Raw genomic sequence first — 26,210 nt, forward strand, 5'->3', positions numbered from 1 at the left:
TAGAGACGGGGTTTCACCGTGTTAGCCAGGATGGTCTCGATCTCCTGACCTCCTGGTCCGCCTGCCTCGGTCTCCCAAAGTGCTGGGATTACAGGAATAAGCCACTGTGCCCGGCCTACCCACTTCTATACCTGGCACACCTGCACCACACAGGAATACCACACATCTGCACAAGGTATCACAGGCATACCCATCACACACATACACACCCTTTTTTGCATGTGTATGCCAGAAACACACTACACATCTGCACCACTCAAAGGTAACACAGACGGGCATCATGCACACAAACAGCACATGCCTTCGTTACACACTGTCAGGCACACACAGCTGCACCGCACGTCTGTAACTCACATCACACACATTCACCCTGTATGCAGACCGGCACTCACACACATACTGCACATCAACAGTGCGTACCTACACCACACACTCCTCACACCTGCTCCACATATTTGCATGCACGCATACCCCCAACCTACACATCACATGCGCTGTTCCTCTGCACCACACATGTGTCCCACAGCTACACCACACCCACCCTATTGCGGATTCTGAGCTACCTGCTGCTATCACCTTGCTCTTGAGACACTCCCTCAGTACTTCTCCTTTTCCCTTGCCCTTTGACCTCATCCTGTTTTTCCTCCTGGCTGGCCCAAATACTTTTCCCGAAGTGTCCATCCAAAAAGTCTCTCCACGTTGGAGGCATCTTTGTATTTTCTTCCCACCCCCATTTGACTTCGCTACTCTTTATGCACCAAGTTCTTTATGTTCAACTTCAGTCCAAATACTCTCATTCCAACTTCAATAAATGCAGCAAATAGTTACAGATCTTTTCCTGTGCAAAGCCTTAAACTAAGCATGTTGAGGAGGAAAAGTGATGAACAAGATGACCCTGACATTCATTCATTCATTCATTCATTCATTCATTCATTCAATGAATGTATTAGCTAGGTACTGGTGAGCCATGGCCAGCATAGGTAGGAGGTTACTTGAGAAGTTTCTTCCCAGAACTCTTCAAATTCCAGAGAGTGGACAGCAGGGTCCTCTTCCCTCCTCTGAGGTGACTTCTGGCCCCTACTACAACTCTAGATGGTTCTCTGAGTATGGAAGAATCATCCATACCATCAGACAAAAATTAACATTTTTATAATATTAACAATAATGCTAGCAGCAAAAAAAAAAAAAAAAAAAAAAAAATTGCCACCTTTTAGTGAGGACAGTATGGATATGCAGGGCATATCTACATACTAAGATATGTAGCACTATGCACCACGTATCTTAACTGGTAATTATTCCTCCAGATACTATCAATCCATTTTCTAGGTCAGAAAACAGAACCGTGGGATGAATCTTGCAGGTGGAGAACGGAGTTTCAATCCAGGTGACTGACATGGGCCAGCGGCTGCTTCCTTTCCATTTCCGCACATGCAGCCCCTTCTCCAAATTCAGACAGAGCTCCCTTGATTGTGCGATTGGAGGCAGCATCATTGCAACTCACAGAAATGGATGTCTCTGTCTCACCTGCTCCATGTCTGTTATCAGGGAGGGCAGTGTCATAAGGTCAAAGGCATTAAAGGTGAAAGCAGGCATCCAAGACAAGCAGATGAAATCACAGTAGGACTTTATTTCTTTGTATCATCTGAAACAAAGCCTTAACTTAGAGTAAATAGGCTTTGGCAAAGAGATGACTTCCACCATGAAAACCTTGAATTCCATTCTTAGGTTAGGATGCTCTCCCTGTTTTCATGGAGCCACATACCTTCATGTGGCTGGTTACATAGTGGGTATCCAGGCAGTGTAAGGACTGATTTAATTTCTCCGTGATTCAGGCTTGTCCAGACGTTTGTCCTCAAGCTGTATTTGAGGGCAGCAAGGATAAAGAGTCTCTTGGCCAGAAGACGCTCCGTCGTTCACCTCCCACTTGCCCTGTCTGCTGACCTCCAAGGAAATTTAGTCCTGCAGTTAACATCTGTGGTCCCATCAGCTGGGCTGAAATAAAAGGTACTTAATGCACGCAGCTCGTTTTGCAAGGTTAGAAGGAATCAATAGGAGATGTGTTTAATGTGGTATCACTATCAGGGCTCATCACATTTTCAAAATTGAAATATCCACAGTGCTGTATAATCTTAGTCTCACTGTAAAGAGAATGGGTTTAGGGTGCTTTAAAATGGATTTCATGCTTATTACGGATGTACACACAAAAACATTGGTGAGTGTCCTCTGGAATTTCACTATTTACTTATCTTCTTACATATCTTTTTCTTTTCTTTTTTCCCTTTCTGCTTTTCTTCCTTTCAAGCATTCTCTTCTCTCTCTTTTCCCATCTCTCTCTTCTCTCTCTTTCTTTTTCCCTTGCTTCCTTCCCTCCTTTCTCCTCTCTTTCTTTGTTCTATCTTTCATTCTTCCCTCTAATTTTCAGTGTCTAATTTCCTCCCATGGAAATTTGCCAGAACTTCAGCAAACCACCAAAAAAAAGCTAGCCAGGTGATTTCTCTTTGAGTTCCCTGGAGCACACAGGTCTCCTGTAAGACTGAGGCTTGAAAACTTTCTCATCAAGGAGAGGAGCTGATTGGAACCCACAGCCTTATAACAACACCGACTTTTCCATAAGCTTTCGTGAAATTATTCTAAGAGAGAAGCCTGTCTGAACAGAGCATAATTAAAAATAGCACATTGTTCTTTTGCTAAGTAGATTGCAAGGTAAAAAATCTTTGTTGATTTTCACATATCATACATAACACTAGGGGAAGATTAGAAATAGTAAGGTCAAGAGTGTATTATGTGTTTGCGGGGCAGTGGGGGTGCTGTTCAATTTCATAATTACCTATGTAGGGAAATCACGGTCCATAACAAAGGAAAGTGTCAGAAGAGATGAAAGAAAGCAAACCTTGCTTAACCAGTCCCTATCAACACTAGCACAAGGCAACCATATGGATATCCAGCTCTATGAGCATTTGTCTACAGCATTCTTAGTACATAGTTCTGATTTAAGAGTAACTCTGCAGTGCAGTCTAATGCTATTCCCTCAGATGACTGTTTAGAGAAGTGACTCAATTGCCTGACTTGGAAACTTACTGATAACTAACACTGGTACAATTTTCAACCAAAATGGCTAAACTGGGACTTAAACAGCTCATATTGGTTTGCTAGAGCTGTCATAACAAGTACCACAAACTGGATGACTTCAACAACAGAAATATATATCATTTCTTTCACAGTTCTGGAACCCAGAAGGCCAAGATCAAGGTTGGTGAGGTTGGTTCCTCCCGACAGATGTGAGGAAGAATCTGTTCCAGGCCTCCCACCTAGCTTCTGGAAGCTTCGGGAACTCTTCAGCTTGTTACATTCTCCCCATGTCTTTACATCACCTTCTATTTGTGTGTGTCTGTCTCTGTGTCCAAATTTCCTCTTTTTTACTAGTTTTTCTTGTTTTGTGAGACAAACTCTAGCTCTGTCACCCAGGCTAGAGTGCAGTGGTGTGATCTCTGCTCACTGCAACCTCTGCCTCCTGGGTTCAAACAATTATCGTAATTATCGTGCCTCAGCCTCCTGAGCAGCTGGGATTACAGGCGTGTGCCGTCATGCCCAGCTAATTCTGGTATTTTTAGTAGAGATGGGGTTTTGCCATGTTGGCCAGGCTGGTCTCGAACTCCTGGCCTCAAAGTGATCCACCCATTTTGGCCTCCCAAAGTGCTGGGATTACAGGCATGAGCCACTACACCTGGCTCAAATTTTGTTTTTGTTTGTTTGTTTTTTATAAGGACATCAGTCATGTTGGATTAAGACTCACCCTAATAATAATATCATCTTAATTTGATCATCTACAAGGACCCTATTTCCAAATAAGGTCACATTCACAGGTGCTGGCGGTTAGGACTTCAAATCTTTTTTTTTTTTTTTTGAGATGGAGTTTCGCTCTTGTTGCCCAGGCTGGAGTGCAATGGCGTGATCTCGGCTCATGGCAACCTCCACCTCCGGGGTTCAAGCCATTCTCCTGCCTCAGCCTCCAGGGTAGCTGGGATTACAGGCATGCGCCACCACGCCTGGCTAATTTTGTATTTTTAGTAGAGATGGGGTTTCTCCATGTTGGTCAGGCTGGTCTTGAACTCTGGATCTCAGGTGATCCACCTGCCTCGGCCTCCCAAAGTGCTGGGATTACAGGTGTGAGCCACCATCCCTGGCCAGGATTTCACATCTTTAGGGGAACACAATTCAATGCATAACAACAGACATTTGTTTTCATATCCACATGTTCATCACTTAACTTTATCCTTACTGAGTTGTAAATGCACACTGTATGTCACTTTACATATTCACACCAAATTCCCTTTCATATGACCTAAATACCTCTGAGTTGAGGGGCTTACATGCCAAAAAGGAAATGAAATTTCACTTATTTTCCCTATTTGACCATCTGGAGAATAAGCCCTTCCAATGGCACAGGACAAAGATGCAACCCATGCCATACGAGAAGGGTTGAGGTCCCAGCCAATCCAAACAGAAGTGTCCATTGTGGAATGAGGGTACCCATTGTCATAGCCACTGTCCTTCCTCCAGGAATTCACCAAAAGTGAGGATGAGGCCTAACTAGGCTAGACTTGGTTATATGAGCGCAGTACTCTGTCTTTCATGGAAGCAATAAAAACTAGTTCATGACATGGGTAAGCTACACATCAAATTCAGTCTTTTGGCAATATTACATAAAATCTGACATGACTAATGAGGTTGTCCATCCTATCTCATTAATATCCAAATTAGTAAATTTCTTTTGCTGATTTTCCTCCACATGTTTATAACATTAAATATGCAAAAAAGTACTTTTTTACTAATGCCCTTATACCAAGTTCTTTATAATTTATTCACTTTTTTCTTTTTTGTGAGACAGGGTCTCACTCTTGTCATTTAGACTTGTGATCCATCCATCCACTGCAGTGCTGCAATCTCAGCTCACTGTAACATCCGCCTCCGGGATTCAAGCGATTCTCCCACCTCAGCCTCCTGAGTAGCTAAGACTACAGGCACATGCCACCATGCCTGGGTAATTTGATGGGGTTTCACCATGTTGGCCAGGCTGGTCTTGAACTCCTGACCTCAAGTGATTCTCCTGGCTCACCCTCCCAAAGTGGTGGGATTATAGGTATGAGCCACCGGGCCTGGTCAGTCTCCATGATTTAAATATCATTTCAGTATCAGTGTCAAAAATTTGGTGAACATGTAAGTATCAAATAAGTCTACAAATCCTGGCCAGGCACGGTGGCTCAAGCCTGTAATCCCAGCACTTTGGGAGGCGGAGACGGGCGGATCACGAGGTCAGGAGATCGAGACCATCCTGGCTAACACGGTGAAACCCTGTCTCTACTAAAAATTACAAAAAACTAGCCAGGCGAGGTGGCGGGTGCCTGTAGTCCCAGCTACTCAGGAGGCTGAGGCAGGAGAATGGCGTGAACCCGGGAGGCGGAGCTTGCAGTGAGCCGAGATCTGGCCACTGCACTCCAGCCTGGGCGACAAGCAAGACTCCGTCTCAAAAAAAAAAAACAAAACAAAACAAACAAAAAAAAAACAAATCCTGTGACTATGGCCCCAGGAAGTAACAGGGGATTTCCCTTCAGAGAATCAGCATTTTGCCACTTCAGGCCACCACTTGAGGAACAGTATACCTAAAATATCATAGCTAGAGGTTAGGGCTTCCTTAACTTGATTAACCCAATTTAGGGCCCAGCTTGAAGCCACAGCAGACTGTACTCAATCTTATTATTTTATTTTAAAACGAAGAGTGCATGTACAAAGTTCCAAGTTTAATAATTTCATAAGCCCACTCAAGAGTGTCTCGGATCTGAGAAACAAGAACTTTTTACAAGAAAAAACTCAAAACTAAAGAACAATCACTTTTAAGCACAAAGGAAGGACAATTGAAAAAAGGAACTATGTGTTTGTAAAAGTAAGAATATTTTCCTTCTCTTGGATTTATAGTGAATTTCATTTTTCCTGAATAAATCACATAGACATTAATGTACCATTTAAATTTATTTGCAAATCAAGAACTTAACGACCCCTTGAAACTGAAGGTAATTCTGATATCTATAATATTCTTTTTTACCTTTGGTGGACACTGCAATGAGACAAATGCATGTGATTATTTTCAGTCTCCTGATATAGATGGATAAAAAGTACCAGAGCCCTATGAATGTTTTTTCGTATGATTCTTTATATGTAGTATGGCCACTGTTGAAACTTTGGGAAAATTCTTAATTTTGTTATGCTCATATAACCTACGTAAAGACAAAGACCAAATATGTGCCTAACCAAGAGCACCTCATGGCCTGATACCAGCAGAGTAAAGAATTGCAGCTGGACCATTCATCCTCCTGACTCCATCCTCACCCAACTTCCACTCACCCTCTGTGTCCTTCGAGCCACTGAAACCTGTAATTCAGCACCTTCCTCCTTCAGGAGGTCATCCTGGCTTTCCTGGTCTGCTTATGAACATTCTCACATTTACCCATTGATTTCTATCCTAGGAACCTCATTCCCCATGCTCTATCCCACATGGCTCATACTCCTAATAATGCACCAAAAGTGAAGAAGGAAAAGCTGAGCAATGGAACATGTTGACCTCGGTGCCCCGAGGAACCAGAGACTCATGTGACTGGATGAAAACCAAGGCTCTAGAGCATTGGTTTGTATAAAGGATAAACTATTTCCAAAACCACATTGTGATTGTGAGAGTCCAAGGATCTAGTGAACCTGGTCAGAGTAAGTGCTCGGCAAACGTTAACTATTTTATTAACAATAATAATAACTAGTTATTATTATTTTGCCATCTAGATAGGTATCAATACTTTACCATCTAGATTGTTGGTCAATACTTCACCACCTAGATAGATGTTATCTATCACTTGTTTACCATCATATCATGAATATATTTATAATTTTAACAGCAAATGAGACACTGGGGCTCATTGACTTAACCATTCTCATCCAACACATGGAAGGGAAAGGGGATCTCTACAGCCGCTACCAGTAGAGCCAGGGCTAGGACTCAGCTGCCCCAATTCCCTAATTCCTTACTTGCCCTTGGCACTAGGAAGTTTCTCTCTTGAATCCTGAGAATCAGAGGATTAATGTTCACCTTATCAAAGAAGATCTATTAAAATTATAAACTCAGCAAGAGAGGAGCCTATTTCATAGTTAGAGTCCCAAATCCCTCTTCATTCCCGTCTGCATTTGGGGGTACGGAATGCTTTTGAGATATCCCTCTAAAGCTTCAAGATACTCTCCTGGGAATGCAAGAGTCATGCCCAGGGTCATTTGATGTCAATGATGCACCAATAAAAACGATGCTAAAAATAGCATTAGTTAACATTTTCCAGAATCCGTATCTTCCTTAATAGACATTAAAAATCCCTAAAAATGCAAAGTTATTTTTTCTTCTGGTTGAGTAGACCCTCTCAACTCTATTGTTTCACTATCATGAGGAAAGCACACTGCTTCCCTACACTCTCACACACCACTTTTGACACCATATGTAAGAATAGTGTCACACCATCTACCCGGAGCTAGTGCTAGATCCCAGAGCTTAAGAGCTCTGCTGCACAGAACTGCCCCCACTTCATATGCCAATCACAGGTCCCAGGTTGTGGCTTGCGCTTTTGACCCAACAGCTATAAATTAGTGGTTCCCATGACTCCCATCCTTGGGTTTTACAATTTGGTAAGACAGCTCACAGAATGTAGGGAAGTACTTTACTACGTTTACCAGTTTGTTATAAAGGATATTATAAAGGCTGTACATGAACAGCCAGATGAAGAAGTACTAGAAGCAAGATACTGGGTTGACAGGGGAGAGGGTGGAGCACACAGTTTTCATGACATAAAGCTTTTTCCATGAAAAAGGTAATAATATATGTGTATTGATTTCCTAGTACTACTGTAACAAATTACCACAAACCTAGTGGCTTAAAACAACACAAATGTCTCATATAATTCTTAAGGTCAGCAGTCTAAATGGGTGTATTAGGCCATTCTTGCATTGTTATAAAGAAATACTCGAGGCTGGGTAATTTATAAAGAAAAGAGGTTGCGTTGGCTCAGGGTTCTACAGGCCATGCAAGCATGGCACTGGCATATGCATCGGCCTGGCCTCTGGAGAGGGCTTCAGGGAGCTTTTACTTATGGCAGAAGGCAAAGCAGGAGCAGGCAAGACACGTGGCAAAAACAGGAGTAAGAGAGAGCACAGAGGTGCCATGCACTTTTAAACAAGCAGACCTCATGTGAACTCAGAGAAAATCTCACTCATCACCAAGGGGATAGTGTTAAATCATTCATGAGGAATCTGCCCCCATGATCCAATCACCTCCCACCAAGCCCCATCACCAGTATGGGGAACCACATTTCGACATGAGATTTGGAGGTGACAGACACTCAATATATCATTCAGCACCATGGCCCCTAAAATATCATGTCCTTCTCACATTGTAAAATACAATCATCTCTCCCAACAGTTCCCCAAAGTCTTAACTCATTCTAGCCCCAATTCAAAAGTCCTAAAGTCCAAAGTCTCATCTGGAGATGAGTTTCTTCCACACATGAGCCTGTGAAATCAAAGACAAGTTACTTACTTTCAAGATACAATGGGGGTACAGGCATTAGGTAAACATTCTTGTTCCAAAAAAGAGAAATCAGCCAAAAGAAAGGGGCTACAGGCCAGCAGGGCAATCATTAAATCTTAAAGCTCCAAAATAATCTTCTTTGACCCCATGTCCCGCATTCAGGGCACACTTGGGTAAGGGATGGGCTCCCAAGGTCTTGGACAGCTCCACCCCTGTGGCTTTGGAGGGTACAGCCCCTGTGGCTGCTCTCACAGGCTGTCAAGTTCCTGTGGCCATTCCAGACCCCCACATTTCCCCTTGGCATTGCCCTAGTAGAGGTTCTCTGTGATGGCTCCACCCCTGCATCAGGCTTCTCCCTGAGCACCCAGGCTTTCACATACATCCTCTGAAATCTAGGTGAAAGTTGCCAAGCATCCTTTACTCTTGCATTCTGAGCACCTACAGGCTTAATACCATGTGGAAGCCACCAAAGCTTATGGCTTGTGCCCTCCAGAGCCATGGCCCAAGCTACACGTGACCCTTTGAGCCAAGGCTGGAGCCAGAGAAGTGAGGATGCAGGGATCAATTTCCTGGGTGGCTTAGGCCATTGGCACCTCGGACCTGGCCCACAAAACCATTCTTTCCTCCTAGGCTTCTGAATCTGTAATGGGAGGGGCTGCCTTGTAGATCCCTAAAATGCCTTCAGGGCCTTTTTCCAATCATGTTGGCCATCAGCACTTGGCTCCTTTTTAGTCATGCAAATCTCTCTAGTAAGTTGTTCTGCAGCCCACTTGGATGCTTCCCCTAAAACTAGACTTTTCTTTTCTACCACATGGACAGGTTGCAAATTTTTCAAATTTTTATGTTCTGCTTCCCCCTTAAATATAAGTTCCAATCTTAAGTCATTTCTTTGCCCCTATATCTGCCAGTCCACCTCTTAAAGGCTTTATTGCTTAGAAATGTTTTCTGCCAGATACCCTAAATCATCACTGTCAAGTTCAAAGTTCCACAAATCCTTAGGACATGAACACAATGCAGGCAAGTTCTTTGGTAAAGCATAACAAAGCTTCAGTTCCCAGTAAGTTCCTCATCTTCATCTAAGATCATATCAGCCTGGCCTTCACTGTTCATATCTCTGTCAGCATTTTGGTCACAACAATATGACCAGTCTTTAGGACGTTTCAGACTTTCCTCGTCATCTTGTCTTCTTCTGAGCCCTCCACACTCTTCCAACCTCTGCCTGTTACCCAGTTCCAAAGCTGCTTCCTCGTCTACAGATATCTTTATAGCAATGCCCCACTCCTTGGTTCCAATTTTCTGTATTAGGCTGTTTTTGTGTTGTTATAAAGAAACATCTGAGACTGGGTAATTTATAAACAGAAGAAGTTTAATTGACTCAGAGTTCTGCAGGCTGTGCAAGCATGGCACCAATATCTGCATCTGTTTGGCTTCTAATGAGGCCTCAGGGAGCTTTCACTCATGGTAGAAGGTGAAGCAGAAGCCAGCACATCATGGGAGAGCAGGAACAAAAGAGTGAGGTGGGAAGTGCCACACACTTTGGTGATAAGTGAGTTCTTGCTCAGAGTTTCACAGAAAACTCACTGAATTTGCATGGAACTCTGAGCAAGAACTCATTTATCACCAAGGAGATGGTGCCAAACCATTCATGAAGAATCTGCCCCCAGAACCAATTACCTTCCACCAGATCACACCTTCAACATGGGGAATCACATTTTAACCGAGATTTGGAGGGAACAAACATCCAAACCATATCAATGGGTCTCTAGGTTAAAATCAAGGTGTCCGGAGGGCCGTGTTTCTCCTGAAGTCTTCCATCTTCTATAGACTGCTCACTTTCTTTGGCTTGAGGCTCCTTCCACTGTCTTCAAAGCCAGCAATGGTGCCTGGAGACCTTCTTGCACTTCATCTCTCTGATCTCTCCTGCCTCCCTCTTCCACTTTTACAGACCCCTGTGATTACATTGGATCCAGCAGAATAATTTCAGATATTCTCCTTACTTTAAGGTCAGCTGATTAACAACCTTAATTCCATCTGTAATCTTCATTCTTCTTTGCCATGTAAGGCAATATGGGTTCTGGGGATTAGAATGTGGACATCTTTGGGGGAGCCATTATTCTGCTTTCTATAAGATGTAAAGTACCTGTTTAGTTCTAGTACTTTTCTGTCATAGAGAATTTATTTTTTTCAACTGAAAACACAGACAGCCTAATTAAAACTTAATTTAATGCTAATGCAGCAAACAGTTTTACCACTTTGGGTTGAATTGCTTCAGGAATTGGGCTTCCTGAGAAAATCTTCTCTAACACCCCCATTTCATAGATGAGCACCTGGGGCTCAGTGACTCACATGGCATTTAACAACCAAGACAAAATTGGAATCTGGTGTTCTGTGAAGTGGTTTCTCCTTATCACATTCCACCATCATGAAGCCCCTTGTAGTGACTGCTCCAGAAACTGGTGACTGTCCCCTTATTCAACAGAGTGGACTGACCCACAAGGCAGCCTGCACTGGCTGATCAAAACGCCCATGTATATTCCAGACAAAATTCGTGGAAAGCACAATTTTTTTTTTAATGTTAGGACAGAAAAAGTTTCATCAGCAGAGTATTTTTTAAAAATTCTGACATGTATACACAAGCCTTTCGTCCTTTGTATAATCAAAGGCCTTCGTACAATAAAACCACTAGGTTGGTGCAAAACTAATCACAGTTTTGCATCAACCTGACACATCCATCAAGTTTTGAAGGGGAAATATTTTATTAAAGAATCTTGTCAGCCGAGCACTGTGGTTCATGCCTCTAATCCCAACCCTTTCAGAGGCACATGGATTGCTTGAGTCCAGCAGTTCAAGGCCAGCCTGGGCAACATAGCAAAGACTCTGTCACCATAAAAAACACAAAAATTAGACAGGCCTAGTGGCACACAACTGTAGTTCCAGCTACTTGGGAGGCTGAGGCAGGAGAAAAGCTTACCCCAGGAAGTTGAGGGTGCACTGAGCCATGATTGTGCCACTGCACTCCAGCCTGGGTGACAGAGCAAGACCTTATCTCAAAAAAAAAAAAAAAAAAAAAGAAGGAAAGAAAGAAAAAAGAAAATTCTGTGGCCCAAAAAATTGGCGTCTACATGTGAAGGGATGTGAAAGAAGTTTGGAGAAAGCACACAGGTATCCCTGGGCATATTTGTTCAGGATCTACTTCAGCATACTAAGAGAAAAACCCTACAACACAATACGATAAAATGTCTATAATCCCACTCTAAAATCATAGGTGACACCAACAAAAACTGGGAAGTGGGCCTACATATAATATGGGAACTAAAGACTACTAATATTCTCACTTTACATGGAGGCTAATCAGTATTTAGTGCTTTATTTCTATGTCAGCAGCTTAATAAACATAAATGTGTTTAAAATACTAATATTATTAAAAGCATTTTGATAACAAAGTATACTACTAGTAGAATTTAAAATAAAATTGCTACAGAAAAGAGCAAAGAAAACAGAGTTCATATTTTTTAAAAACTTACTAGGGAAATAGCAGGAAAAAAATTTTTTAATGAGAATAAAACAAGATAAAGAAAGGAAGCACAATGACATCTGTAATAATAACATACACGTCTACCCTAAACTGCAAAGTAAAAGACAGCCACAGGGTTTGATTTGGTTAGTTCAAGTGGTGAGTTAATCAAATTCAACCTAGTATTATTTAACAGCCCTAACACTTAAAAGAAATTGGCACATAAGCATTATTAAGTGATTAGGCAAAGATGTAACAGCTAAAGGCAAGAAGAAATAAAATAAATATAAGAAGAGAAAATAGGAGTTTTCATATTCTTATCAGGCAACGGAGAATTAGAAGAAAAAGCCATTTCCTGAAATGAAGAGAGTTATAGTATTTTGATGATAAAATCCAAAAGGAAACCATTCATAAATCTTTAAACTCCAAATAATATTGTTCAAAATACAGTAATCACAAATTATTTGAGGAATAAAGAGAAGTTAACAGTAGTGGGACCTTCCTCCATCTTTCACAGTTGAAGTATGCAAATGCGTATACACCTGAGTGGGGCATAGAGAAAGAAGTTCCAAATAATAATAAGATTTATTATGTTTACAGAAATTTGGTGTCTTACAAGAGAAAAGGATGATATATTTCCTATTAAGCCTACAAAGAATATTGGCAAATAGTAATTATATAGTACGCTATATACTCTCATAAGCCCAAAAAATAGAAAAAAAGAACAGTCCAAAATTACCACATCACAAATTATTCCCTAAAAAAACAATTGCACCACAACATGGAGAAACTCCGTCTCTACTAAAAATACAAAATAAGCCGGGTGTGGTGGCACATGCCTGTAATCCCAGCTACTCGGGAGGCTGAGGCAGGAGAATTGCTTTAACCCAGGAGATGGAGGTTACAGTGAGCCAAGATCACACCATGGCACTCCAGCCTGGGCAATAAGAGCGAAACTCTGTCTAAAACAAAAAACAATTCCACTAAAAATCAAGCACACCACTAAGGATTATTTTGACACTAATGAAAGTGAAAACATAATTGATAAAAACGTCTGGAATGCTGATGCAGTTATATACCAGAGCAAATCTATAGCCTGTAAGACTTTTATCAGGACATCAGAAAGAATGAAAATTACTAAAATAAGTATTCAATTTTTAAAAATGGAAAAACAAGAACAAAGACAATTTAAGGAAAATAAAAGGGGGGGAAAATAACATCAGAAATTAATGAATTAGAAAGTAAATTATAGACAAAATACACAAATCTAAGAGTGGATTCTTTGTAGAAAAAAAATTTCTGATCAAACATTTAGCAGGCCTAATCAAATAGAAAAGAGAAAAAACCTACATATATAAAACTGCGAAAAACAATGAATATGACCACAGACATGAGTAAAAATTGTGTAATATTGTATTCTGACAAATTAAAAATTTAAATTAAACAGATGATTGGTAAAGAAAACATAGATGATGCCAAAAAGCTTAATGAATAAATAGGGAAGAAAATTTCACAATTTTCTAAAATTCCTTGTGGAGAAAGATGGAAGACTTTTCCATTTTTTATGGCAATCTCTACACAGATATTTGAAAAAGTGAAAAACTCCAGAAATATAAATTTACAGACCAATCTTCCTCATAATTATAAATGAAAAAATTCTAAATCAAATATTGACAATTTAATTTGGAAATGTAGTCTAAAAATATTATATCATGTTCAAGAACAATTTCCTCTAAGAATGAAAACATTATTTACTATGGAAATTTCAAAAGAATTTACTGCATTAGGTCAAAGAGAAGATGCTCAAGGGTATTGATTCTGGATAAAAGAAGTGACAAATTATATTTTAGAAAAGAAGTATCAATATTAAAATTCTTCCCCCAAAGAATTAATAGGCATAATTAATTTTGTTTAAATCCAGTAAGATTTTTGGAAACACGGTAATAAAAAGCTAAAGTACATCTGGGAGAAGGGAATACTTAATAATTGACCATTCAATTAGAAAAGCAAGAGATATATAAGTTGATTTCAGAAAATACATAAAATTTATGAATATGTAGTACAATTACATGTAGAAGCATATATATTGTGATATTACTTAAAATGACAAAAACAAAAACAAATTTGAAGGTACAATACAATACTCTAAACCTAGAATATTAGGTATAGAAATTATGGAATAACTAAATAGAGATTTCAAGGCAGATGTTAAACATCATGTAGAAAAATATTATACCAGTAAGTCCATGTTCACATATTGAAAATGATCCCAATCCTACAAATGTATATGCACGTAAACTATATATGTAACACATAAAATATATTTTGTGCTGTCCCCATAACACTTTTTATTTATAAAAAAATGCCGCAATGTGGTATCAGCCATAACAATCCACATCAACAATGTGACATTGCTATGTTGATTCTCTCTAAATGACATGTTTTTGGATGACTATTATTTTCTTTTTGTGCTTTTCTGTATTTTTCATATTTTCTAAAAAGAATGTGTTAAAATATCAGAAAAGATATTTTGTATTAATAACACCATACTAATATTGTGCATAATGTTTTGCATAATTCTAATCTTTTTAATCACAGAAATCTGAAAATCTTATAAAATTGTTAGCACTTTCCCCAGAAAAAATAAATGCATTTATACAAGTAAGCATCAAATTTTATATAACGTTACAGATTTTACAGACCCACTGAAGCCCATTCAAGAGCTCTAGGTGAGAAATACTGTGGAAAAGTTCGAAGAAATTCCTGATGTATTATCTCAATGGAGTCTCATCAAAACTTTGTAAATAGGAATAGCTACTATTTTTACCAATTTAAGAATGAATAAACTATGTCTCAAAGAGGTAAAGAACGCACAGTTGACAGGGACAGAATTCACACCAGTGGCCACATCCTGTTGCCTTAGCACTGTGAGTTTCATGTCGTAGCACAGGGTGGTTTATTATACACAGACACAGAACAGGATATTGTCAAATAACAAAACCAGACCTTGAATCCTGATTCACTCGTGAAATTTTGAAAAACCTCCTGACTTTATCATGCCTTGGTTTCATCATCAATAAAGTAGAGATAATAACACTTGCCCTGCATATCCCCTAGAGTTGTCATAGAGATAAAATGTAGGGGGAAGCATTTGCAAACATAATTTATCTTTATTATTATTAATACATAAACGTGTCTATTACGAATCTATTACAACTCAGGCCAGCACTGGGGTAAGTGCTGATGGGACCTAGGTGGGGGAAGAAAAAGACAAAGCATCTTACTAAAAGGCAATTAAAACGCACCATTCTAGTTCAAAAAGTCTGTTTCTATGAGTAATTAGCAATCTATTATGCATCTGACAATGGTTTGTTGGCTATTAACATCAGTTCCGTATGGCCATCCTATAAAGTGAATCAACATAGCAGGGAGTTCCCAGCTTTAAAAAATGTTTGCTTTCACAGGTATCTGTCTAATTTATGTCTGCGATTTAATTTCAATGATTAAAATTTTAAGTTAATTTTGAAGTCTGCTCTTTTTCCCCTGCATTCACCACAGACTTGCTGAAGACTCCAGGACAATTAAGGCACATAAAAGCATAACAAAGCTCCCTCTCCCTATTTGATGCTATCGGGCTTCATATTCTTAGTGTCAGAGATAATTCACATGCCTTGATACCCCGGATACTTTGGTTGCATAAGTAGGCTAGGTCTTTCATAAATGTGAGTTGAGTTGAAGTGTGTGAATAAGATGCTGAGCTAGTGCTCTCTGAGGTGCTCCAACTGTGACTAGCTGGGTACCATCTCACCTCCATGCAACTCAGTTTTCTCATCAGTAATCTGGGTATCATGAAGCCTGTTTTAATGGGAAAAGTCTCTGCAAATTGCAATGGCCCATGAAAGTGGAATAAATCATGATTTTTTGCATTTAGAACTTCCCTGAGCCAGTTCTTTCCAATATCTTCTTCATCACAAACAGTCTATGACATCACCTAATGTACTTAACAGTCTGCCTCTAAAACTGAACTGAGACTCACGGCCGATGTTCTCGTTTGGGGTTTTTGCTGCAGATTGCACTCACCTATTTAGATACCCCTTGTTCACTATTCACCAGGGGATGGGCCATCTGGATCCATTATCTGTTTTATTTCTTATGTACCCCACAGAAGGGTAGTTAAAGCGAAAAACTTTATGAGCTGATCCTTTCATTCTTAGTCACAACCCTTCTACAGTTGCTCTGCAGTGATGCTACGGAACCCGTAAGTGTGAGATCACTCCAGGCTGCTCTTCTAACCTCTAAATGGAGTCAGTCCTCAGGGATGGATGGAATTTCACTGCATTTTCTCATTTCATTTGTATAATGAAATCATTGTTTGGCCTTTCGTTCTGTACTTTTGCCCTTTTCGGTCTTAAGGTGGACCTTTCGGTAGCCCCTTCCTATTTCTCTACAAAAACTAAGAATCATAAATGGACTCTCATCAAATCTCAACAATTTCATGTATTTCCAAAAGTATCACATCAAATACATTCCACCTTCACAGCAGTATCCATTTGTTATATACTTGCATGTACTTATATACACATAGAAGTGAATATGTATATAAATCTATAATGTGTGGACGTGGTAAAACTCAAACCGTCACCGGAAAAATCAATCGCTTATCATCACTGATTGGATCAGTTGTGTGATGATAGGATCCACGTGTGATCACATTCAACTCCAAAGAGCAGCATGCAATGAAACATCAGCCTTCCCTGGAATCACCTGGGGTACTTGTTAAACTAGAGACAATCAGACCTTGCCCCAGAATGATAGGTGGTTTATGGAATAAACAGAGAGAAAGTTTTTTAAAAAATGTATCTGTTGATTTATAGCCAAAAATCTCCCCAACGTTACATGGAGAGCAACAGAAGGGAGAGTTGTTGAGTAAATTGCACAATATTCATCTAATGTGAACACCACAGTGATTAGCAAGAAGCCAGTTAAACAGAAAAATGCATGCGGTATTATGATAAATAAAAAGCCAGCATAATAATTGATGGATCAGAGAAAAAGATCAGCAGTATATCAACATACTTGGGAAGCTTTAGTTTTGAGCAAAGATGTTCATTCACATTAGTAGGGAAATAATGTATTATCTAAGAAATAGTGGTGAGGCATCTAGCTACCAAAGAAATCGTATCCTCCTTTACACTTACACCAGCACAAATTCCAGAAGAATGAATGAAAATAAAGCCATAAAAGCAATAAAGGAGAGCACAGAAAATATTATAATCTCAAAATAAGAGAGTTTTCCAACTGTAATCTAAAACCCAAAAGACAATTAAAAATACTGATCAATCCAACTGTGTCCAGGCCTATTTTTAGAAGCTTTTTCTCCCCAAATAAACACCATAAACAAAACAAAAAGACAAAGAACATACTGGAGAAAATATTTACAACTCTTAATGTGCAGGGCTAATTAATACATGAGTCATTAAAAGCCAGTATTTTAAAAATTCCATTAAAAGTGGGTAGATGACAGAAAAACATACAGAAAATAAAATGTGATAGTTTTTCATTATATACAAAGTTTCTCAACCTTACTTATTGTAAGAAATAGACAACAAAACTTCAGGAAGATACTATGTTTCACTTAGGTTAACAAAGATCAAAAACCTGATGACACACTATGTTGTGGAGAAATGAGCACTGTCATTTATTGCTGGTGGGCATGTAAATTGGTGAATCTCTAGTCAATTAAAATATAAAATGCACACACTATTTGACCCAGGACTTCCATTTCCCATAAATTTCTCACGTAGTTGAGAATTTAAATTTTAAAGGAAAATGATAACTCTTTCTTGGTCATAGTCCTAAGGTATCAACAAGTCACTACCACAACTTGTTATAAAGACATCAAAATTGGCCAGGCACGGTGGCTCATGCCTGTAATCCCAGCACTTTGGGAGCCTGAGGTGGACGCATCACAAGGTCAAGAGTTGGAGACCGTCCTGGCCAACATGGTGAAACCCCGTCTCTACTAAACATACAACATTAGCTGGGCGTGGTGGTGCATGCCTGTAGTCCCAGCTACTTGGGAGACTGAGGCAGGAGGAACACTTGAACTGGGAAGGCAGAGGTTTCAGTGAGCCAGGATCGCGCCACTACACTCCAGCCTGACAACAGAGCGAGACTCCGTCTCACACACACACGAAAAAACACATCAAAATTGGTCAGCGACAATCCACTTTAGTAACACACTTCTGAAAGCTAGCCAATCAGTAACAGCCTTACTTCTGAAATCCAACTATTAGCAACAGGCACACTCCAAATGCCAAGCTTTCACTGCTAAAGGTCAATTAATTTCCAAACACACTTCTCACAGTGTTTTAATTCCTGAACTTAATGCTTCCCAAACCCTATATATGATCAGTATTTGCTTTAACAGAACTGTGTCCTACAAGCACTGTTGTCTCTTATTTAGCAAGCAATAAAGTCAGATTTTTGCTTTAGATATTGAATGGCAGCCTTTTCCTTCCATCCAAGAACTAGAACATAGGAGAGACAGCATATGCATAAAGATGTCCTACTCTTTTTCAAAGCATTGTTTAGTATAGCAACACATTGCAAACAATGTAAATAATCTCAAAGGACCTGTAAATTAGAAACCAGAAACATCAGATGTGTCCTGGAAAGGGAACTAGCTGGCATGGGGCAAAGAAGGAAAGAGAGACAAATACATTTCATACACACAATTTTGGAGTTCTTAACATTTTGCCCCATTGGCAGGTATTACATATTAAAAAGTAATTGATTTAAAGTCAGAATTTTAAATTGTATGTGTAAAAGGAAAAAATACACATGAAGTTGGTAACAAACCAGTAACTGTTGCTATGCTAAATTATCAGTGGAATAGTTTTTTCAATGTCTCTTTCCCTAAACCTTTCATAATGTTGTGATATAACTTGTAATTTTAAATGGAAATTATTTCTAAATTTCATGCACAATATCAAACCAAAATGCAGCAAATGAGATTATTCCATTTTAAACTGGCATATAACCACAATATTGAAGGCGCATAAAGCTAATTTCTCTTATTAGGAGAAATAACCAAGGAGAAAAGAGGAATTAGAGAAGTCCAATTACATTGCATGAGAGAAATTGACAGAACAAAATCTTCCTGTAACATTAAAAGGCTTCAAGCAAAGCCCGAAAGCTCTGTGAGACTTAGAGCTAACACTTCCATTCCCAACAGCTTGGAGAGCAACACTCTTGTTGCACTGGCACTCAGGTGCAACTATAGACACATGCAACTATTTACTTGCAAAAATAGACAAGTAATGCATGTGTATTGCAAACTTCGCAATTATTTGTCTATTATTTAAAGTTCACCTAGTAAAGAGTAGATACATATTTTGCTTTATTTTAAATTAGTTCTTTCTCCCTGATACACAAGTCCAGGGAAGATCCCAGCAGCCTCTACTTCCAGAAGACAGCTACACATACAGCACAATAACCATCAGAAATAACATCTCCCACTATCACACTTGCTGAGTCACTCAAGTCCTCAAGAAGAAAAAAAAAAATAGACCTTAATTTTCTTACCACTGTGTAGTGTGTTCTTGGAATTCAGAAGCCAGGTTAAGCTTTTTTCTTTCAACCGGAGAACTCTAAAAGGGGAAAAGAGTAAAACAATTGAAATCATGTTGCTTAAAAGCTATCCTGAGCTGTTGAGTGGGGAATAAAATAGTGCATTAAAATGATCCAAACTATCAAACAGAACTATTTTCATCCATCGTTGGATAGTGACACATAACTCAGACTGTGCTGACTTGCACGGTGAGGTTAAGTTGCAGGGTTTCAGCCACTCATTAATCCTAAGGAAACTCACAAGGCATATTTGTATTATTCCATCACTTAAGACAACTTTAATCCAGTCCCCCATTCCATTTTCATTTCTAGTCTTGAAATACTTAACACAAGGTAAATTGATTACAGAATAAAGTAACACTCTTGGCATAGAATTTAATTTTGCAGTTTATTCATTTTAATTGGTGACTATACTCAAAACCCCTGACAAACAAGAAATTGGAAAGATCTGATGATTAAACTGTTAATCCAAACTTCCTCCTGCACAAAAAATTGTAATTTTTAGGACTAAAACCAAAAGGCAAACTTTGAATATATTTGTATTTCTTTTCATGTTCAAGAAATCACTTAACTAATCACTCGTATCAGTCTTATACATAAAATTTAGAGTTTTAAAAGTTTTTTTCAAAGGCTGCCATTAGGCGATCTGGCAATATCTAATAAAATTAAAAATACATAAGGCCAGGCACCATGGCTCATGCCTGTAATCCCAGTCCTTTGGAAGGCCAAGGTGGGGATACTGCTTGAGCCTGGGAGTTCTAGACAAGCCTAGGCAACATAGAGACCTAGACTCCACAAAAAATTTTTAAACATTAACCAGGCATGGGCATGCATGACTGTAGTTCCAACTACTTGTGAGGCTGAGGCGGGAAGATTCTTTGAGTTCAGAAAGTCGAGGCTGAAGTGAGCGGTGATTATGCCACTGCACTCCAGTGTGAGTGACAGAGCAAAACCTTGTCCCAAAAAATAAAATAAAATAAAATTCTAATGCTACAATTCCATTTCTGGAGCTCTGTAAAGGCACACGCACCATGACACTCATTACAGCATTGCCATTTGGAGGTCAAGAACTAGAAACCATGATAATGCCCATAGATGAAAGAATGGTGCGATAAATCCATGGAGCAATGTTATATTCACTGGACAGAATATGAAGCATTCATGGAATGTAATTAAATAGCATTAATTATATGTTAAAGAATTTTGTCAATGATTTTGATTGGGAAAAGCAGTAGGCAGAAAGAGAGCAAAACGGTTTTGTAATCAAATGGTTACTCTCTCTCTATATATATATATATAATATGTGTATATATGTAGATATTATATATCTACATATATAAACAAATTGTAAAACTAAGCCTTCATATCAATTATTCCCAATCAAGAGTGATATTGCCTGCTAGAGATATTTCATGATGTCTGGAGACATCAAGGCTGTGGGGAGCATGTTCTTAGCACCTGGTGGGTGGAGGCCAGGGATCCCGATAAACATGCCTCAGTGCACAGGACAGCCGCCCACCTCAAAGACTTATCTGGCTCACGTGTCAATAGCACTGAGGCTGAGACATTCCTGTATGTGGAGATGATATGATTTTATAATTAAATTACATATGTATAGAAAATGTTTGGAAGCTCACACACCAGATTGTCCACGTAGCTCATCTAGTGAGAGATGGCGGTGGGGATGAAGGCTGAGATGCTAGTGGAGAGGAAGAAGTAGTAGATGGAGGTACCCAGGTTAGGGTCAGTTTTATAATACAATCTTTTCTCTTATATCTTGATATGCTTCGGCTCTGTGTTCCCACCCAAATCTCCTTTTGTAGCTCCCATAATTCTCACACATTGAGGGAGGAACCCAGTGGGAGACAATTGAATCATGGGAGTGGGTCTTTCGCATGCTGTTCTTGTGATAGTGAATGTGTTTCATGAGATCTAACTTTTTAAAAAGGGAAGTTTCCCTGCACAAGCTCTCTCTTTGCCTGCCGCCATCCACGTAATATGTGACTTGCTCCTCCTTGCCTCCTACCATGATTGTGAGGCCTCCCCAGCTGTGTGAAACTGTAAGTCCAATTAAACCTCTTTCTTTTGTAAATTGCCCAGTCTTGGGTATGTCTTTATCAGCAATGTGAAAACAGATGAATACATACCTGTATCAAATTACCTTGAAATTATTACAGTCATGTTTCTTTTTGTTTCTTAGATGCAGCAAAGTAAAGGCATAACTTTAAAATTTCACTAAACCACACTCTTCCCAGATAAATGAAAAATAAATCCAACTTGGAAGGAAATCTCAACTTAAAGGCCATCAAAGGGAGAGAAATGATAACTCAGCCAGTCTGGTCTTTGGTCAATCTTTGTACAATATTGCTTCTATTCTCCTAAATAATCTTGTTGATTTCAGTTAATTTGAACTGGCCTCACCCTCTTTCACTGTTCATATAAGTAGTTTGGTATTTTTATTACATGATAGGGCATTCAATTTTAAATATAGCAGAGCACCAAAACTACGAAAAGTCATTCATTAACTTTGCACAGATGTGAGTATGGCTCTTGTAGTTGTTCCACTTTTCCTGCTAGCAAATCCACAAGATACACTTCAAAATGAGTATTCTGCCTTATGTCAGATGTGAACCACACCTAGTCAATGCCGTTTCTGAATTAAGAGGTAGTACTTTTTGTCATCTTTCCTAAACTGTTAGTCTTTAGGTGTTTTGTGCAGATTTTAGCAAAAGCACAGAGCTTCATTGTATTCTGAGTAAACCTTTCTTTCACGAAAGCCATTGTGAGGCTTGTATATGGCTATATGGCATTACGGTCAGACGTCAGTGCCACCAAGAAAAAGTACCTATTCTCACTAAATGCCACATATCAGGTTACTGCATACACATAAAACACTAGGAACACAGAGGGTGCTATGGGATGCCAAACTGATCCTCACTATTCATCAGGGGAAAATAACATTTTTTTGGTACTCCTATTTCTAACTCTTTCCAGGACCTTGCCCCTTGATTCCATTCACCCTGCTCTCACTGGGGTGATAAATTCTCCTTCTCCCATCAATTCTTCTCTCACTCCTTCCTGATGATTTTATTTTATTGTGGAGTATTTCCTTACCGGACTGTAATGTTTTGTAATTCTCAGCATAAAGTATTTTTCCACCTGAAGTCTCCTTACCCAAATATCTATCCTCAAGCTATTGTCTGATTACACTTCCAATCTCATGAAGATGCTGTTCCCAGTCCAGCCTACATATCCACACTCATTTGTGTGTACTAAGTGCTTGTTTTCTGATTACCCCTCTGATGAGATGACACCACAACCCTTTGATACCCACTCTGTTCTGATTCTCAAGGTCTATTTTAACTTTCTTGGTTATGTCACAAAACACAGATTATAAGACTATCAGAGTAAAGCCGGGAGCACTGGCCCACAGTAGCCAATAGGTTTCAATTCCCCTGCTAATGCCATTCATTGGAAAGTTTGCTTTTGCAGTGTCCAGAGGAATGCCTGTGGGGGAGGCCACCATGATGCACTGGCAGTGTCGGCATCAGTAGAAGTGGGTAGTGGCAGTGGACATGGCCAGCACCTGTTTATTGCCCAAAACTAGTCATAAGGGACCTTTCGATGACAGGGAAAATCTAGGGTATATGTGCCTGGTCTATGTCCCTGAAGTGCATTTAATTTAAGAGTGTGGATATATACATAGACATGCACACAAACTACATGTGTGTGTCTCCAATGTGGAAAAGACCAAAAGTGTTTGTAAGCTGTAGACAAGATACCAGCAGAGATTTCTTCTTATTTCTTCCACATTTTCCAGGAAAGTCCAAATTCCTTCCTGACATAACCTTCTTCCCTAGCCGTCTGTTGGGCAACTCTTTGAAGAACCACCCAGAACATGCTTCTTGCCAGCTCTCGTGACTGGTTCCTTCAATGTATGCAAGTGTCTGATCAAAGGTCACTGTGATGGTTAATATTACGTGTCAACTTGATTGGATTTGAAGGATGCCTACATGGCTAGTAAAGTATTGCTTTTGGATGTGTCTGTGTAAGTGTTGCCAGAGGAGACCGACATTTGAGTAGGTGGACTGGGAGAGAAAGACCCACCCTCAATGTGGGTGGGCACCACCCAATCGGCTGCCAACATGGCTAGAACAAGACAGACAGAAGGGATTTGCCTTGTCTCAGATGAGACTTTGGACTTTAGACTTTTGAGTTAATGCTGGAATGAGTTAAGACTTTGGGGGACTGTTGGGAAGGCATGAGTACATTTTGTAATGTGAGAGGGACATGAGATTTGAAGGGGCCAGGGGCAAAATGATATGGTTTGAATCTGTGTCCCCACTAAATTTCATGTGGAATTGTAATCCCCAATGCTGGAGGAAGGGCCTGGTGGAAGGTGAGTGGATTATGAAGGCAGAGTTCCCACGAATGGTTTATCACCATCCCCTTGGTGCTGTTCTTGTGACAGTGAGTGAATGAGTTATCACAAGACCTGCTTGTTGTACAAGTGTGTAGCACCTCCCTGCTGTCTCTCTTCCTCCTGCTCCAGCCATGTAAGACTCCTGCTTCCCCATTACCTTCTGCCATGATTGTAAGATTCCTGAGGCACTAAGAAGCAGAAGCCACTATGCTTCCTGTATAATCTGTGGAACCATGAGTCAATTAAACCTCTTGATATGGTTTGGCTGTGTCCCCACTCAAATCTCATCTTGAATTGTAGCTCCCATAATTCCCACATGTTATGGGAGGGATCCAGTGGGAGATAATTGAATCATGGTGATGGTTCCCCTATATTGTTCTCATTGCAGTGAGTAAGTCTCATGAGATCGGATTGTTTGATAAGGGAAACCCCTTTCACTTGGCCCTCACTCTTCTCTTGCCTGCCACCATATGAGATGTGCCTTTCACCTATCATTATGATTGTGAGCCCTCCCCAGCAACATGGAACTGTGAGTCCATTAAACCTCTTTCTTTTGTAAATTGCCCAGTCTTGGGTATGTCTTTATCAGTGGCATGAAAACAGACTAATACACCTCTTTTCTTACAAATTACCCAGTCTCAGTTATTTCCTTACAGCAGTGTGAGAATGGACTAATACAGTCACCTCCTCAGAGAAGCCATGTCTGACTGCTGTATGAACAGGGCCTGGCCCTGCCTCCTGGCCGTTCACCCCAGCCTCACTCTATTCTATAAGCCAGCATCATTTTCTTTACAGCATGTGTCCCCTTCTGATGTAACACTATCGATGTTTGCTGGGTTATGTGAATCTTAACCCTGTGTTCATCCCCTGCCCATGCTCACTGTGTTGTGATCACCACCATGGGAAAGGCTGGGCTGTCCTCTGGACCAGGCATCTACCACAGGGCAAGGCATGAGGTGGACACTGGACAGAGGTTCATGCAATTTCTTAATCTGTTTTCTGTACAGATGAGGAAGAAAGGCCCAGAGAGATGATACAACCCAGCCAAGGTCACTCAGCAAATACTAATAAGTGAACATTTCATTTGAGCCCAGAATCCTTTACCCTCAAGCATTGGCTCAGATTTAATTTACTTTGTTTTGTTTTGTCTTTCAGAAAAAACTATAAATAACTGAGGCAGACTGTTTTTTCCCCAAGGGAAGTCCAGAAAAGTGACTGTATATTCTATGAAGAACATAAGTATGTCTCAGTCATGAGCCAAACATTTTCATGTTAATTCTCAGGAATTCTCAAGGAATTCTGAGTTCTGACCTTCCCCTTCCCATGGTGAACTCAGAGCCACAAAGTCTGCTGCACACAGAGCTTCTACAGATGCAAATCTGAGAGCCCTGTTGGCTCAAAGGTATCCCTGCCGCTTATGCTAAGTTGCTTTGCCTCAGCTTCCAAAAAACCTCACTGAAAAAGTAGGCTCAAATTCTAATACCCCTTATCTTGAGTCCCTGAGACAAGTCATCTCCTCACCCCAAGGCTCCCATCATCTCCTTCTCCTTCTCCCTCCTCTTCCTCCTCCTCCTCTTCTTCCTATTCTCTCATTTGGCTCTTCATTCGTGTTTCGATTGTTCCTTGCACCTAGTTCTTTTACAACACCCGTGGCACTTCATACCGTTAGGTATTTGGTTATATACACAGTGAGCATCCTAGATTTCAGAACCAAGCATGTGCCAAGTGCCTTATATGTTACAAAGTTAATTTATTCAATCCTCCCAATACATTTATGCAGCCAATATTTGTATCCCAGTTTTAAAGATTAAGGCAACTGGGTCTCCGACAGATGAATTCACTTGCCCCCTGATAAGAGAGCTCACAGAGACGGCCTGTCCCAAAGTCCAGCTCATCTCTTTACATCCTTGTAAGTCACTATAATCCCTTTGTGACTTACGTGAAATGCAGAATGGGGAGAGCGTGTAGGGAGAATGGGAGACAGGCAGGCAGTACAGAAGAGGTAAGAGATTGGGCGTTGGAGGAGACTT

The 26,210-nt window shown here is 40.0% G+C and overlaps 1 long non-coding RNA gene across 1 annotated transcript in view; it reads right to left on the reverse strand.

Moving 5' to 3' along the window:
* Positions 1-26,210, reverse strand: part of LOC103218455 (uncharacterized) — a 210,493-nt gene that overhangs the window by 74,273 nt on the left and 110,010 nt on the right. The window contains exon 2 of the long non-coding RNA XR_005235683.2: positions 19,713-19,777. This is a non-coding gene — a long non-coding RNA (uncharacterized lncRNA). The remainder of the gene's footprint in view (positions 1-19,712; positions 19,778-26,210) is intronic.

The sequence above is a fragment of the Chlorocebus sabaeus genome, chromosome 2, assembly GCF_047675955.1.
Source record: "Chlorocebus sabaeus isolate Y175 chromosome 2, mChlSab1.0.hap1, whole genome shotgun sequence".
NCBI lineage: Eukaryota > Metazoa > Chordata > Mammalia > Primates > Cercopithecidae > Chlorocebus > Chlorocebus sabaeus.